Below are 16,525 nucleotides of genomic sequence, written 5' to 3'. Positions count from 1 at the left end.
CACTTGTAAACCGATGTTTATTGCAGCATTATTCACAATTGCCAAGAGATGGAAACAGCCCAAATGTCCATCAAAGGACGAGTGGATAAACAAACTGTGGTAAATACACATGATGGAATATTATGCAGCTGTAAGACATGGATCATGTAATAATGTGGATGAACCTTGAGGACATTACGTTGAGTGAAGTTAGGCAGAAACAAAAGGACAGATTCTGTATGGTCTCACTAATATGAACAGACATTAATGAACAAACTTTAGGAGTTAAAAGCTGACAACACAGGCGACCAGGAGATAGAAAGAGGGCAGAGACCAGCCATTTGATGCTGAAGGACTACAGAATGTTTAGGATTGATTGCATAGATCCAGAAATAGATAGCATAATACTGTGTGATGGTAGCACAGTGTTGTAAGTACACTGAACAAAGATGTCTGTGAGTGAAGATGAAAGAGGTGGGATAGGAGAATGTATGACAACAGAGGTAAAGATAAATGATAAAGACTGGGACTGTATAACTTGGCAAAAACTGGAGTGGCCAATGACTGTTACTAAATATACAAATATAAAAATGTTTTTGCATGTGGGAAAGCAAATGAATGTCAACCATGTAGAGAGTTGAAAAGGGGATGGTATTCAGGAAAAAACATAATCAAAGCAAACTGGAGTCTATGGTCAACAGTAACATTGTAATATAGCTCCATAAAATGCAACAAAGGCAATATGCCAATGCTAAATGTATATGAGAGGGGGATATAGGGAAGTAATATGGGATTCTTGGTAGTGGTGTTGTTTGCTGTCCTTACTAGCATATTGTATTGTATGACATGTTATTTTTCTTTTTATCATTTTTTTCTTGTGGCTAAAAAAAAAACAAAACAATTTTTCTTGTAGTAATCAATATGTTCAAGTGCTGATTGTGGTGATAAATGTACAACTTTATAATGATACCATGAACAACTGATTGCACACTGTGAATAAATGTATGGTACGTGAATATAACTCTATAAAATTGTAGGAAAATATATATATAGGAGTAAAAGTGTTGGAGAAAACATGGTGAGAGGGATGTACCTATCTACCTGTTGATGAGCAGGTAGAATGGTATAGCCTTTCTGAAGGTCAGTGTGGTTGTTCCACAAAAAGTTAAGTATGTGGGAACCAAAAGGTCCTGCAACCTCACTATGGGGTATGTCATTTGAAGATCTGAGAGCAGAGACATGAATGAACGTTTGCAAACTGGTGTTCATGGAGGCAGTAATCATGATTTGCAAAGGGTGCAAATGACCTAAGGGTACATTGAGTGAAGAATGGAATGGTGTACTGTGGTGTACACATACAGTGGAACATTGAGCAACTACAAGAAGGAGCGAAGCTGTGAGACACACAATGAGGAATGGATCCTGTACACAGTATTTGAGTGAAGTACACCAGAAATAAAGGCAAACACTTTAATGCCTCACCAATATGGACTAACTACAATGTGTAAACTCAGAATTCAATCTTAGAACATAGCCTAATGTGGACATAATTATTTTAATAGTCCCTAGATTGTAAGCTCTTACAGCAGTTAACTCTATCCCTGAATCGTAATGCCTATCTCTAAACTTTGAGATGCTGATCCCCTAGCATATAACCTGATTGGTCTCTGGAACAATGCATATCTCTGAGACACCTGAAACTCAGAGCTAGAGCTTGGCAGATATGAATGTCAGTATTAGTGCATACAGCCACTATTAAAAAAAAAAAAAAAAAGCTGAAAAAGAGCCCAGACTTCAATTAGTGATATGAATGAAGCAGGTCTGGTTAAGACCAGGGCAAGCCAGGCCAAGGGGTAAAGGTTGAAACTGACTGTGTTTTAAAACTTCAACTTCCATATGAGACCAAGGGAAGAGATATCTATTTGGTACAGGATCTAAATTTTCTAAAGGGTACAACTCTACAGTCGATTTGTTCAAACACCACAATTGCATGGAACTTTGAATAGGAAGTGAGATATGATAGGTTAGTATAGGCTGGAGTGAAATAGTGACACATCCCAGAGTAATTTGGGCAGATAATAAAAAACATATTTACAGCCTCCCCCTCCCCAGCCCCGAGGATCTGGGGGAAGGTGCAGATGTGTTGGACATCCTCACCTGGACTGGTGTTGATGTTGTCTCAAACATTGGGACTGGCAGTTTGATGTGCTGAGCCCTTGATCATGGGACTTGCCCTTATGAAGCTCATTACTGCAAAGGAGAGGCTAAACTTGTATATAATTGTGCCTAAGAGTCTCCCCCTGAGTACCTCTTTGTTGCTCAGATGTGGCCCTCTCTCTCTAACTAAGCCATCTCAACAGGTGAACTCTCTGCCCTCCCCACTATGTGGGACCCGACTCCCAGGGTTGTAAATCTCCCTAGCAATGCAGAACATGACTCCCCGGGATGAATGTGGACCCAGCATCGTGGGACTGAGAGTATCTTCTTGACCAAAAGGGGGATGCAAAATGAGACAAAATAGTTTTAGTGGCTGAGAGATTTCAAATGGAGTCGAGAGGTCTCTCTGGTGGACATTTTTACATGCTATATAAATAATACGTCTTAGGTTTTAATGCATTGGAATAGCTAGAAGTAAATACCTGAAACTACCAAACTCCACCCCAGCAGTCTGGACTCCTGAAGACAATTATATAATAATGTAGATTACAATGGGTGACAATGATTGTGAAGACCTTGTGGATCACACCCCCTTTATCTAGTGTATGGATGAGTAGAAAAATGGGGATAAAAACTAAAGGACAAATGGGGTGGGATGAGGGGGATGATCTGGGTGTTCTTTTTTCACTTTTATTTTTTATTCTTGTTCTGGTTCTTTCTGATGTAAGGAAAATGTTCAGAGATAGATTGTGGTGATGAACGCATAACTATGTTATCATACTGTGGACAGTGGATTGTATACCATGGATGATTGTATGGTGTGTGAATGTATTTCAATAAAACTGAATTAAAAAAAAAACAAAAAAAAAAAACCAATACTAGCCCCATACACAGAATTCCATCATACCCTGACCCCCCTCCCCCGATAGCTCAATCCACCAACTTTAACATGCTGTCACATTGCTATCTTTCCTTCCCTTCCTCCTTCCCTCCCTATCTATCATCTATCATCTATTGCTCTGTCTTCTGAACATATGAGAGCTAGCTGCACACATCCTTGAACATACACTATAATTCACGTGTACACTTCCCATGAACAAGAACATTCTTTTATGCAATCCCATTAAGCGCAGCTAAGAAGTCCAAGAGATTCAACAATGATACAAAGCTTACATTCTATATTTCCTTTTCCTTATGTCTCAACTGTGTCCCTTTGAGCCACCTGTCCTCTATCCTCCAATCCCATCCAGGTTCATCCCTAGCATTCAATTGTCATCTAGTTAGACTGTCTTTTTTTTTTTTTTTTTTCAGGTGTGGAAACATACATACAGCCTAAATCTTCCCATTCCACCCCCTCCCTAGCCTTTCATTAGTGGGATTAATCACATTTAGAATGTTGTAATGCTCTTTCCCACCATCCATTACTAGAAATTTCCCTTCACCTCAAACAGCAACCCTACACTCATTTCTTAACTCTCCATTGCCCCTTCCCCCATTTCTCTTAAACCAAACTCTACTTTTCATCTCTATGGTTATATTCTCTGATAATTTCTTTGTGTTTACTGTGGGGCTTAAAATTAACCTCTTAAATCCATATCAATTCACTTCAATAGGACACAAAAACTATGTTCCTGTATTCCTTCATTCCCCCACCTTTATATAGTTGTCTAAAATTACATATTTTACATTGAGTTCAAAACCACTGATTTGTCCTTAGAGTTTGTGTATTTTATATCATGTAGGAAGTAACTAGTGGAGTTACAGTTCAAAAATTATTGACTTCTATTTGTATTCCATTGTGGTTGGAGAATGTGCTTTGAGTATATTCAATTTTTTTTTTTTAATTTCTTGAGGCTTGTTTTATGTTCCAGCTTATGGTCCCTTCTGGAGAAAGATCTGTGATCACTAGAGAAAAATGAGTGTCCTGGTGATTTGGGATGTAAGGTACTATATATGTCTGTTAAAATTCTCTTTATCTCTTTCTCCTTTCCCTGTCTCTCCGCCGGCAGGGCTCCCCTCAGAATCTGAAGTACGGCAGGTCTTTCATTGGCAAAGTCTCTCAGCATTTGTCTGTCTGTGAAAAATTTAAGCTCTCCCTCAAATTTGAAGGAGAGTTTTGCTGGATAAAGTACTCTTGGTTGGAAATTTTTCTCTCTCAGAATTTTATATATGTCCTGCCACTGCCTTCTTGCCTCCATGGTGGCCGCTGAGTAGTCACTACTTAGTCTTATGTTGTTTCTTTTGTATGTGGTGAATTGCTTTTCTCTTGCTGCTTTCAAAACTTGCTCCTTCTCTTCAGTATTTGACAGTCTGATCAGAATATGTCTTGGAGTGTGTTTATTTGGATTTATTCTATTTGGGGTTTGCTGGACATTTATGCTTTGTGTATTTATATTGTGTAGAAGGTTGGGGAAGTTTTCCCCAACAATTTCTCTGAATACTCTTTCTAGACCTTTACCCTTCTCTTCCCCTTCTGGGGCACCAATGAGTCTTAAGTTGGGACGTTTTATTTTATCTATCGTATCCCTGAGATCCATTTCGATGTTTTCGATTTTTTTCTCCATTCTTTCTTTCATTTTCTGTTCTGTGGGCTTCTAGGACACAGAGATATTGTTCAGCTTCCTCTAGTCTTGTATTGTGAATATCCAGAGTCTTTTTAATTTGGCCAACAGTTTCTTTTATTTCCATAAGATCTTCTATTTTTTTATTTACTCTTGCAATGTCTTCTTTATGCTCTTCTGGGGTCTTCTTTATGTCACTTATATCCTGGGCCATGGTCTTCTTGATGTCCTTTAAATCCTTTGCCATGTTTTCATTCCTCAATTGTAGTTCTTTGATTAATTTTGCGAGGAACTGTGTATCTTCCGATATTTTGATTTGTGTGTTTGGAGTTGGATTCTCCACATCTTCCGGTTTTATCATATGCATTAAGATTTCTGTTGTTTTTGGCCTCTTGGCATTTGTTTTGCTTGATAGGGTTCTTTCAAGCTGTAAAAAAAAAAAAGGGATATCAATCTAATTTTTCAGAAACAGTTTGGTGACGTACACTTTCTCTAACTAACCAGCAGATGGTGTCTGTGAGTCACCTATATCCCTCAGGTCAGTTCTCAACCTTGTTCCCACGGTGTGTGGGGAAATGATTCTTGTGGGTTCAGTTGGAGAACTCAGTTTGGGTGTGTTGCTGGAGCCGTCCGCCCTGAATGTAGGGCGTGTGTATGGGTGGCCAGGGAGGAAGGGCAGTTTTAATGTTCAAATCCCCCAGGTTCCCAGAGATTCAAGGCCGCTGCAAGAGTCTAAGCCTTCATTTCAGTTCAGCCCCAGACCCTCTCTCTCACTGATCCACAAACCACCGGACTTGGCGTAGCGTCCCTGGGTTCTCCAAGTGGGTCCCCCCTCCCAGCCGCGATCCTTCAGGAGCTCAGCCGAGAGAATGCCATGCTATGCCACCAGTGCATGCCGTCCCTCAAGGGAAGTCCCAGGTTGCTGGGCCGTGCGGCGGCGCGCTCTCAACCTGAAGCAAAAATGGCCAAACGGGGCATCTCAACACCCCCCTCCTCATACAGTTCCTCCTTCCCAGCTCTGGGACAACTGGCGGGGCTCTGGGCTGTGGGCATGGCCCCAGGCAGGAGTTTATCCAGCCCTCCTGGGAGCCAGCTGCTAGCCGCGGGGTTTCTTTCAGCTTCCGGCTCTCCCCTCCGTTCCCCCGGCCCCCAGGTTATCTGCAGCGGGCTATCTTCCCGGCCAGACACCAAGAGGCCGGCCCAGCCCCCTCTTGCTGTGTTTTACTGCATGGTTCCCACAATCGCAGCTGGAGCCGCTCCTGGGTTCCCCCCCCCCTTTTTTTTTTTAAAAGAGCCAGCCGGTCTCCAAATGGTGAACCGTGTCTTCCCCAGCCTGCCGCACGGCTGTGGGTCTTCCAGCCAGCTTACTCACTAGTTTCAGAATGCAGACTCCCGGTTTCACCAAGTATATGGCCCCTCTGGAGCTAGGAACCCTCGTCCAGCTGGCGCCTTGCTGTAACCGGTATTCTGGGTCACTTTCTGGTTTTTAGCTAGTGTTTTTCATGGAGGCGTTTTTTTTTCGCCCTGTCTCAGCTAGCCGCCATCTTAGTTTCTCATCATCACATTTTATGCCTTCTGTTTTGTGATGGTCTTAGCATTAAAGGCCACCTTTCCAGGTCTAGTTTTTAATTTGTCCTGGCCTCTCTTTGTTCCTCTTTCAAGGAGGACAAAGTGAGCCTTCCTTGCATCTGAGAGTCTGTCAGGCAGAAAACTAAGTCTGCCCAAGCTGTTTGCTCTGGCTGACTTGTGCCTATCCCTCTGAGCACAGATGCTTCTGGAAGCTGTAGATCCTGGCAGTAAAAGGGGTCCTAGGAGGCCAATATTCATCTCTTCCTGGCCTCTAAGCTCTGCCCACACCACACACCCTCATCCTAAACCCATTTTAGAGGCTTAGCCCAAGCCAACACTTATATTAACTTCCTACAACACTCACTGGTGCAAGGGAGAAGGCTGGGACAGGCTTGCAAGAGTCACTCTGCACATCTCTTCCCAGTTCTGCACTCAGCAGAACACTTTGGTAGCTTAAAATTGGCCATAGTGGCAGTATTTACACATGCAACAAATGCTACAAGTCAGAGCTTGATTTTTCTGGAGAGCTGGTATACCAGCACATCACTGCCAACAGCCAAATATTCTAAAAAGGGGTATTGCAAATTTATCCTTTGCCACTTCCTCTGCACTGTCTCAGAATGTCCTTAAACTTTGAATTATGTTGATGGAACTCTTTCCTCCCTTCCAGTGCTGATGCTCTGTTTGTCTGATTTTCATGTTCCTTCAGTAATTTTAACTTGGTTTCTAAGTGCAGGTGGGGGAGGTACAATTAGCTCATATTACCACCTATTTCAAAGGTCCTTGTGACATGTCTTCATTTCATTATCGATGCAAAACATGGACAGAATTACACAGATCCCTATTTGCTACTTTAATTATCACTGCTCTGCCAAATAGCACTTACTCTGTCACTAATGATTCTAAGATAAACTGGGAATTAATGTTGACAAAACACAAGCTGTTTGGTTTTTGCAAAGGCTGATCAAATATCATACTGAAAACAGAGGCTATACTAGATATCCATAATCAAAGCCCCATTAATCAGAGAAACTTCCGCTTGATAAGCAAGGGGGAAATAACCAAAGTCCTTGGGAAAATGGGTGGGTATTCTCAGAATCATGAAAATGTAACTGCAATCATATCACTGAAGTAAACTCTGAACAGAGTTATCAGGTCATCCCTTGTGAAAATATGACAAAATTATAATTAAATGTAAATTTGCCAGTGATGCACTCGATGGCTCACTGTTAAAATAACAACTCATTTAGGGCAGCTCGTCAAGGAGTACAGTTGGCGTGTGAGGCAAAACCAGAGAGATTATGGCAATTTTGTAAATCAAGAAGAATTTATAGTAGGAAATAGGGAGCCATTGAAGGTTTTTAAGTGGGAAAACAATGCAATAAAAATTGTAATTAAGGAAGATGAGTCTGGCAATATTAGGGCAAGATCTATCTTAAGATCCTTATGTGGAAAAGGAGATAGAATTAGTAATAAGTTGAAACCAAAAAAAAAAAAAAAAAAGCATCAAATCACTTCTACTTTTAGTAGGCAGTTAAGCTAACAAAGAAGCTGGGAAGTACTCAAGGAGCCTGCAATGCTTTCTCAGTTCATTAAGTTAAATTACCTCTTTGCTCTCATTCAGTATTCATGAATGCCAAAGCAAGTCCTCTAACACAGGGGCTCTCCAGGCAGCCTGGGGACCTCTTGAAGATTTCTGTTCACTCCACTGCATTGTAGGGGGAAATGAGCTCTGTTAGCCAACAGCCCACATACCAGTTTGAACATCCCATTAGTCTCCTTTTTGGGACAAGTTGAATTCTCACCCACTCTTATGGGACTAAAGGAATAAGAGCCAGGCCTGCTAACTCTCATTCCAGAGTCATTAGACAGCAGTAAAAACCCACCCAAGGATTCCAAGATGACTTGGGGCTCTTGCAGGCTTACAACATGAAAGAAATGGACTTTGCCACATGCAACCATCAGTGTTCACCCCTAGGAAGGATAAGTCCTGAAAGACTGCAGCCAAATTGCGCTTGGCCAGGAAGCTAATGCCCCTGCTTGAACACCTGTCCCCAAATTCCACACTATCTAACTCCTATCCAAGATTCAGCTAACATCTCCCTTCCTTGGTGAAGCCTTCTCAGAGACTCCCAGCAAACTTTGACCTTCAGAACTGCAATAGATTTTTTTCCAGACCACAATATGGCATTTTTAGCTTGTTTGCTGGATGTTTATTTATCTTTCTATGCATGAATTACCTCTTCAACCAGATTATAAATTTCTTAAGAAAGGAACCATGCTTTATATGTCATCCATTTGCAGTGGAAGAGGAAGAAGAGGAAGATGTTGAGTTAAGCTCAAACGCGACAATCCTTTTCTCCAAATTATGCTCACTATGGTGACTGCAGGGCTGTTTTCATGTCTCCCAAGCTCCAGACTCAAACATTTCCCCCATACTCTTAGCAAATGTCCTCAATTCCATCTTCACTAAAAGGATAGAGGTTTCTTAAATTAAGCTCCCACAGCTCCACTCCAGGAGTTTTTTCCTTCCCTGCTTTTCAAGAGGAAGCATTCTCCTCACTGTCAAAACTGATCACTGACCCTACCACTTCCTCTTGGAATTTGCTTCAAAAATCAACCATTGACTCTAACTTTTTAAGTTCACCCTTCTTCTGCTACAAATATCAAGTCTCCCCTGACCTTACTATTTCTTATTGTTAGTGTTCTCACTCTCCCACAAAAAAATCTTTTCTCCAAACCACTTTTAGAAAATAGCACATGCTCATTGCTTTTTCTGTCCCATCACATACGAACTCCCTGATTTTTTTCAATCTTGCTTTCTCTTATTGCTGATGAATTGCATTCTCTTAGGACTTCCAATTCAAGTTCATGACTAGTGTTATGTTGTTTTTAACTCATTTGGACATGGAGATGCACACCCCCCCATCCCCACCCCCAGCCCGTCTCCTGGGAAGACTTACCGCTGAGACAGCAGCCCCCTCCAGGTGTCAGTCGGACTCCTATAGGGCCCACCTCCCTGAGCCACCCTGCCCAAGGTCACACCTTGGTCAGGAAGCCCACATCTACGGTTCCCAGATAAAACACAGGGCGCCTGGTTAAATTTGATTTTCAGCTAAACAACAGATAAGTTGTTCTTAAATATAAGCATGTCCCATGCAATAATTGGGGCATACTTACTCCAAAACAAAAGTATTTGTTGTTTATCTGAAAGTCAAATTTAACTGGGTCATCCTCTACTTTTATTCGCTTACTCTAGCAATCCTACCCATGTGGTGACTGAGTGAGGGGAGCACAAATGGGCCAGGACTTTCTGGCCCAAAGCAGTCAGCTTTGTCAAGCAATATTTGGTCCGTATTTCTATGAAAGCTTGGCTGAGGCTTTGTCAGACCCAGCATCTCCATTTGACCCCGCTCCCTTCCCCACAAAATCCTGCTTCCTCTCTCTCCATTTACACTTGTGGAGCCATTAAGCATCCTTCACACCATTCTCTGTCTCATCATCTGCTTTCAGAGAACCCACCTGAGATATCTCTCTATCCCAAGTTCCCTTTTAAATTAGCAAAGAAATGTAAAAAGAGCAACAAAATAATTTCAACACTGAAAATCAGAGAAGGTGGGCTGGAATGAGAAAGGAATGAGAAAGGAAACCCACTGTTCCACACATGTGAAGAAAAGTGTCCTGCTCAACAAATGGACAGTATTCCTAGAAGATCAAAGTATGTGAAATTAGAAGACTGGAAAAGGAGATAAAAAGAATTGCACAAAAAAGGGAAATATAAATGTCATATATATATGTGTGTGTGTGTGTGTGTATATATATATATGAATGTATATTCCTTGAAAATCTTTAGCATTATTAGCCATCCAAGGAAAGCAAATAAAAGTATGCTAATGGACTGCCATTTTTTACCCAAGTTGGTAAAGATACAGAGGGAAAATATCTAGTATTATTGAGCATATGAAATAAATAATCAATTGTATAATTTGCTAATAGAAGTATTCATTAGTACAAGCTTTCTGGAAGGCAAAGGTTACACAACGTGTGTATCTTTGAATCATATGCCTAGGAATTTAACTTAAGGCAATAATCCCACATGTACAACCATATATCAACAAAAATGTTTAAAATGTCAAAAAGTTAGAAATGTCTAAAAAGGAATTAATTAAACTGTGGTGTATCTATGACAACTAGAATATCGTGCAGCCATTTAAAATTACTATTTGTGTATATTCATTGATCTTGTTCTTGTCCATTTATAACTCACTTCCCTAGTTCTTCTTCCTTTTCCTTCTCCCTTCATGTTAGCATTTCCCAAAATAATACCATCAGCCCTTTTCTCTTCTCCTTTTCTCTACCTCAAATACTTGAATTACTGCTTATAAACAGATAACTCACCCATCTGAATCTTAGCAATACTGCTGTACCTCATAAACCTGTAAAATCCTAGTTTCAAATGCTTGCTGGACTGCCAGATTTTGCACATGCTGTGTTCAGGGAACAGGGCCAGGAGATGAGGCTACAATGACAAGGAGAGCTCACTTTGAAGGCACATCCAATCTCCATGTGGATTTGCCAATTTCAATATATTTAATGACAAGCATGTCTCCTTGTTCCTTCCCAAATCAGCTCTTCTTCCTGAGCTTGCATTTTCTGTTACCAGCACAACTATCACTGCAGGCCCTAGCTGTGCATGTTGCATTCATTCATTAATTATGTCACTTAACAAATGAAGGGCCTTGTAAAGTAGCAGGGCTCAGCCTTAACTCCACATTGGAAACAACTAGGAAGCTTTAAAAAACTACTGATGCTTACTTCTCATCCCCAAAGTTTATAATTTAATTGGTCTGGAGTGCCACCAGTGCATTAGGACTTTTAACATCTCCCCAATGAGTGGGATTTCATTACTGACCTGAATGAGGAGAGGAAAAAGGGCAAACCTTTTGCTGTTGTTGTTGCTGGGTTTGTACTTCTCGGTATATACCCGGAAGACCGGAAAGCAGTGACACGAACAGATATCTGCATGCCAATGTTCACAGCAGCATTATTCACAATTGCCAAGAGATGGAAACAACCCAAATGTCCTTCAACAGATGAGTGGATAAATAAAATATGGTATATACACACGATGGAATACTACACGGCAGTAAGAAGGAATGATCTCATGAAACATATGACAACATGGTTGAACCTTGAAGACATAACGCTGAGCGAAATAAGCCAGGCACAAAAAGAGAAATATTATATGCTACCACTAATGTGAACTTTGAAAAATGTAAAACAAATGGTTTATAATGTAGAATGTAGGGGAACTAGCAATAGAGAGCAATTAAGGAACTGGGAACAATAATCCAAGAAGAACAGATAAGCTATTTAACGTTCTGGGGATGCCCAGGAATGACTATGGTCTGTTAATTTCTGATGGATATAGTAGGAACAAGTTCACAGAAATATTGCTATATTAGGTAACTTTCTTGGGGTAAAGTAGGAACAGGTTGGAAGTAAAGCAGTTATCTTAGGTTAGTTGTCTTTTTCTTACTCCCTTGTTATGGTCTCTTTGAAATGTTCTTTTATTCTATGTTTTGTTTTCATTTTTTTTTTTTATTTTTTTTTCATACAGTTGATTTAAAAAAAAAAAAAAAAAGGAAAAAAAATATGTAGTGCCCCCTTGAGGAGCTTGTGGAGAATGCAGGGGTATTGGCCTACCCCACCTCGATGGTTGCTAACATGACCACAGACATAGGGGACTGGTGGTTTGATGGGTTGAGCCCTCTACCATAGGTTTTACCCTTGGGAAGACGGTTGCTGTAAAGGAGAGGCTAGGCCTCCCTATAATTGTGCCTAAGAGCCTCCTCCTGAATGCCTCTTTGTTGCTCAGATGTGGCCCTCTCTCTCTGGCTAAGCCAACTTGAAAGGTGAAATCACTGCCCTCCCCTCTACGTGGGATCAGACACCCAGGGGAGTGAATCTCCGTGGCAACGTGGAATATGACTCCCGGGGAGGAATGTAGACCTGGCATCATGGGACGGAGAACATCTTCTTGACCAAAAAGGGGATGTGAAAAGAAATGAAATAAGCTTGAGTGGCAGAGAGATTCCAAAAGGAGCCAAGAGGTCACTCTGGTGGGCACTCTTACGCACAATTTAGACAACTCTTTTTAGGTTCTAAAGAATTGGGGTAGCTGGTGGTGGATACCTGAAACTATCAAACTACAACCCAGAACCCATGAAGCTCGAAGACAGTTGTATAAAAATGTAGCTTATGAGGGGTGACAATGGGATTGGGAAAGCCATAAGGACCAAACACCACTTTGTCTAGTTTATGGATGGATGTGTAGAAAAGTAGGGGAGGGAAACAGACAGACAAAGGTACCCAGTGTTCTTTTTTACTTCAATTGCTCTTTTTCACTCTAATTATTATTCTTGTTTTTTTTGTGTGTGTGCTAATGAAGGTGTCAGGGATTGATTTAGGTGATGAATGTACAACTATGTAATGGTACTGTAAACAATCGAAAGTACAATTTGTTTTGTATGACTGCGTGGTATGTGAATATATCTCAATAAAATGATGATTTAAAAAAAAAAAAAAAAAAAAAAAATTCCTGGTGATATCGTCTGGGTTCAATATTTTTCCCTGAATGACAGAAGCTGAATCACCTCTCCTGTTTGCAGTTGCCTCTTTGTCCAACTCTATTCCAGCCCTTATACAATTTCCAGAATTGTATGAAGGGAATATAAGTATCCTGTCATTTGGAGATCCCTATGCCCTGATTCAGATATGTCTTTCCAGTGTTATTATTCCACACACACCCATTAAATAGGACTCTCAATTGCTCCCCAGTCACAGCTGCTATCTTGACTTTGCCTTTACTTATTATTCCCTTCACTTTGATCATCCTTTATTATCACCTCAACCAATCATAATTCCACCAATACTTCAGCTTTGATGGTTGAGAGTAAAATTATCCTTAATAGCGTGATGCTATTCCTCATGTCCCTTCACCCCCAAGCACCCCTTGTTACATTCAGTGACCCCCCCCCACTCTATAGACAAGTTGTGTGACTACATCTCACATACTGCAAACCTGACTTTAAGCTCCCTGACATCTGAAGTTGAATTTCCTTCATCTCTGCAGAGAGAAATGAAGGGGTTAAACTCCAGAGATATCCTGCAGTGTTCACACCCAAACTCCACCACCTACAGACACTGTGAGCTTTAGGGAAGCAGTTTACCTTTCAGAGCATCATTTTCCTCCTCCTTTTAATGGGAAGAACAACTTTACCTCTCAAGGTTTTTATGAAAGTAAAAAAAAGGAAATGTACATAAAGCACCTAACACCATGTTTGGTTGCAAAATAAAGGCTGCAAATAGCACTGATGATGATGATGGTGATGATGGGGATGACGACAACAATATTGATGATATCATCAGTATTTTGGGAACTAAAGGATATCAAGAATGATATTTAGTTGTGAAATTGACAGTATCTCTGTATATTAAAAAAGACAGAAAATAAAAGCTCTTGGATTTGGAAAGTGTTTATTTTTCCTAACACAACTCCCTAGGACATTTCGTGCTATTAGTGCAGTTTTCAATTATTCCAGACAGCTCATCCAGCTTCCTGATAGTATGTAAATTTCCCAGCTGGGTGCCATCTCTGAGATTCTAAATTTCATTTTGCAATGACAGCTTTTCTGAAAACTCTGCCACTCTGAGACCCCTGTGTCCTAAATGCTGTTGCTTTGTGGTATGCAACATTGTTAATCGAGTAAAACAGTGATGGAGAGCATGTCAGATTTCCATGAGGGATACAATCATTTGTGAAACATGAAATCCCACTGTTAAGACTCCAATGAACCAAGAGAGCAGCAAGCTATTTCTATCTAGCAGGCTGATAGCATTACAGCTTCTGGATCTAAAATGAGATCTATTTTAAATTTAATTCATTTTCTGAAGGATAAACAACAAGAGCCTCTTCTGTATGCAACTGAGTCAGAAGGCCACATGCTGTGCAGACACCTGGGTGAGCAAGGAGCACTGTCCCAGGACACCAAGTCCCGTGGCTGCCGCTTCTCCCCACAAAATGGTCAAGCTGTTTCCTAAACCCAATCGAAGCATCGGAGACTGAACAAAGAGTGAATCAGCATGGAGAGGCTGCCTACAAACAGATCGTTTGGGCTTAAGATGTAGCTGTTATTTCTTTTTTATCCTTTATCATCAACTTCTCTCTCTCCTTGGTGGAACCTTTTCATGGGCATTTAAACATGCTTGAGTCTCTCTTATCCCTAAAAATAAAAATGTAGTGATTTTTAAAGATCTTCCTTGATGCCACTTTTGCCTCCTGCTACTGGTCCATTTCTCCCCTCCCTTCCATAGCCTTGGACATCTTGTCTACATCATCGTTTCCATTCCCCACTCCTCATGCATTCCTCAAACCAATCCATGGCTTCCACAAACCTCACCCTCCAAATGCATGGAAATGATACTCCAATCACTAATGATTTCCAAGTAGCTAATTCCAGTGGACATTTCCATTCCTCAGCTTGTGTGGTGCAATCAGCCTCCTAAAAACATGCTGTTTTCCACTTTCATGATTCCTTATGCTCTAATCCTCCCCAGGCCACTCTGGCCTCTCCTGTGCAGCCTTTACAGCAGGCTTCTCCTCTTCCTCCTTTCTTCCTAATCCCATCTCCTTGAGAGATCTCGGCCACATCCATAAGCTCACTCTCCAGTGACCGATGACTATTTGCCCTCAGCCTCTCCAGGTCTCCCCTCAGAGTAGCACATACCCAAATGCCTGCCCCATGTCTTCTACTTGGATTCTTGAAGGCTCTTCAAAATATAACGTATTCCAGACTAAGCTGTCACCTTCACTACTTAAATGATCACAAAAGAAACCCAAGAGACATCCTGGATCCTTCCCATGCCCTGCTCCACCCTAACAGAGCCCAGAGTAAGAGTATAAAGGGAACTCATTTGCATATATCTACATTTTTATGTTTATGTAAAGAATCAGTATTGTACTTCATGCATATTACGTCTAGACCGCAGTAACATGAGTTGTTTAGTATAGCAAATATTCCTCAGCCACCATGGACAACTGCTACAAATACCACACTCATTTATGAGTGTTCCAGAACCATGAACTGGAACACAAAGCAAAACAAACAAACTAGATGTATCCTGGATACACTGGAAAATGAGACTTTGGTATGAGAAATTCATTGCATGGACGCTACAGACTAGATGAAGATTTTGACAAGTTAATTAATTTGTCTTCTCTATTACTTTGGCATTTCCTCTGCTCAAATCCACCCTGAAATTTTGTTGGCAACAACAAAAGTCAAAACTTTCACAGCTTTTATACACTTTCACTTATAGGACATGGGGCAAAGAGATGCAGGGAAACATTTCCATGGGGCTTGAACAGCCTTAGTCTGAAAAGTAGGTGTTTAGGGTAACGGGTCATGTGCTTTTCCTGGGCTGAGAGAGGCACTTACCTTTATAAGTAAATTTATTTTGGGGGAGCACTTGTGATATTTGGGATCTTCTAAAACAGGGGTCAGCAAGCTTTTCCTTTCAAGGGTCAGATAGCATATGGCTTTGTGAGCCAGTCTGTCACGTCTACTCAACTCTGCCATTGTTGCCATAGGCAACAAACAAACAACTGAGTGTGGCTGTGTCCCAATAAAACTTTATTTACAAGAAGAGGTATGCATCAGTGACCTTCATTCTTGACGACTGTATAACTATGTAGCTTGCACAGTGTGACTGTGTGATTGTGAAAACCTTGTGGCTCACACTCCCTTTATCCAGTGTATGGACAGATGAGTGGAAAAATGGGGACAAAAATTAGATGAAGAATAGGGTGGGATGGAGGGGACAGAAAGTTTGGGGTGTTCTTTTTTTATTTTATTTTTATTTTGGAGTAAGGAAAAAGTTCAAAAATTGATTCTCGTGATGAACACACAACTGTATGATGGTGCTGTGAATAACTGATTGTACACTGTGGATGACTGTAGGGTGTGTGAGCATATCTCAATAAAATTGTATTTAAAAAAGTAAACGAATAATGGGGGAGGAGGACAGGAATGGGATGTTTTAGACGTTCTTTTTTGTTTTAATTTTTGTTTTATTTTTTGGAGTAATGAAAATGTTCAAGGATTGATTGTGGTGATGGATATGCAGCTATGTGATGATACTGTGGACAGCTGATTGCACACTTTGGGTGACTGAATGTTATGTGACTATATCTCAAT

At 40.8% G+C, this 16,525-nt stretch overlaps 1 pseudogene; it reads right to left on the bottom strand.

Moving 5' to 3' along the window:
* Positions 1–15,907, bottom strand: part of LOC119514589 — a 67,255-nt pseudogene extending 51,348 nt beyond the window's left edge.
* Between the last annotated feature and the right edge of the window lie 618 nt (positions 15,908–16,525).

This window comes from Choloepus didactylus, chromosome 18 (genome assembly GCF_015220235.1).
Source record: "Choloepus didactylus isolate mChoDid1 chromosome 18, mChoDid1.pri, whole genome shotgun sequence".
NCBI classification, from domain to species: domain Eukaryota; kingdom Metazoa; phylum Chordata; class Mammalia; order Pilosa; family Megalonychidae; genus Choloepus; species Choloepus didactylus.
The sequence above is the reverse complement of the archived record's forward strand: the minus strand, read 5'-3'. Positions and strand labels throughout refer to the sequence as shown.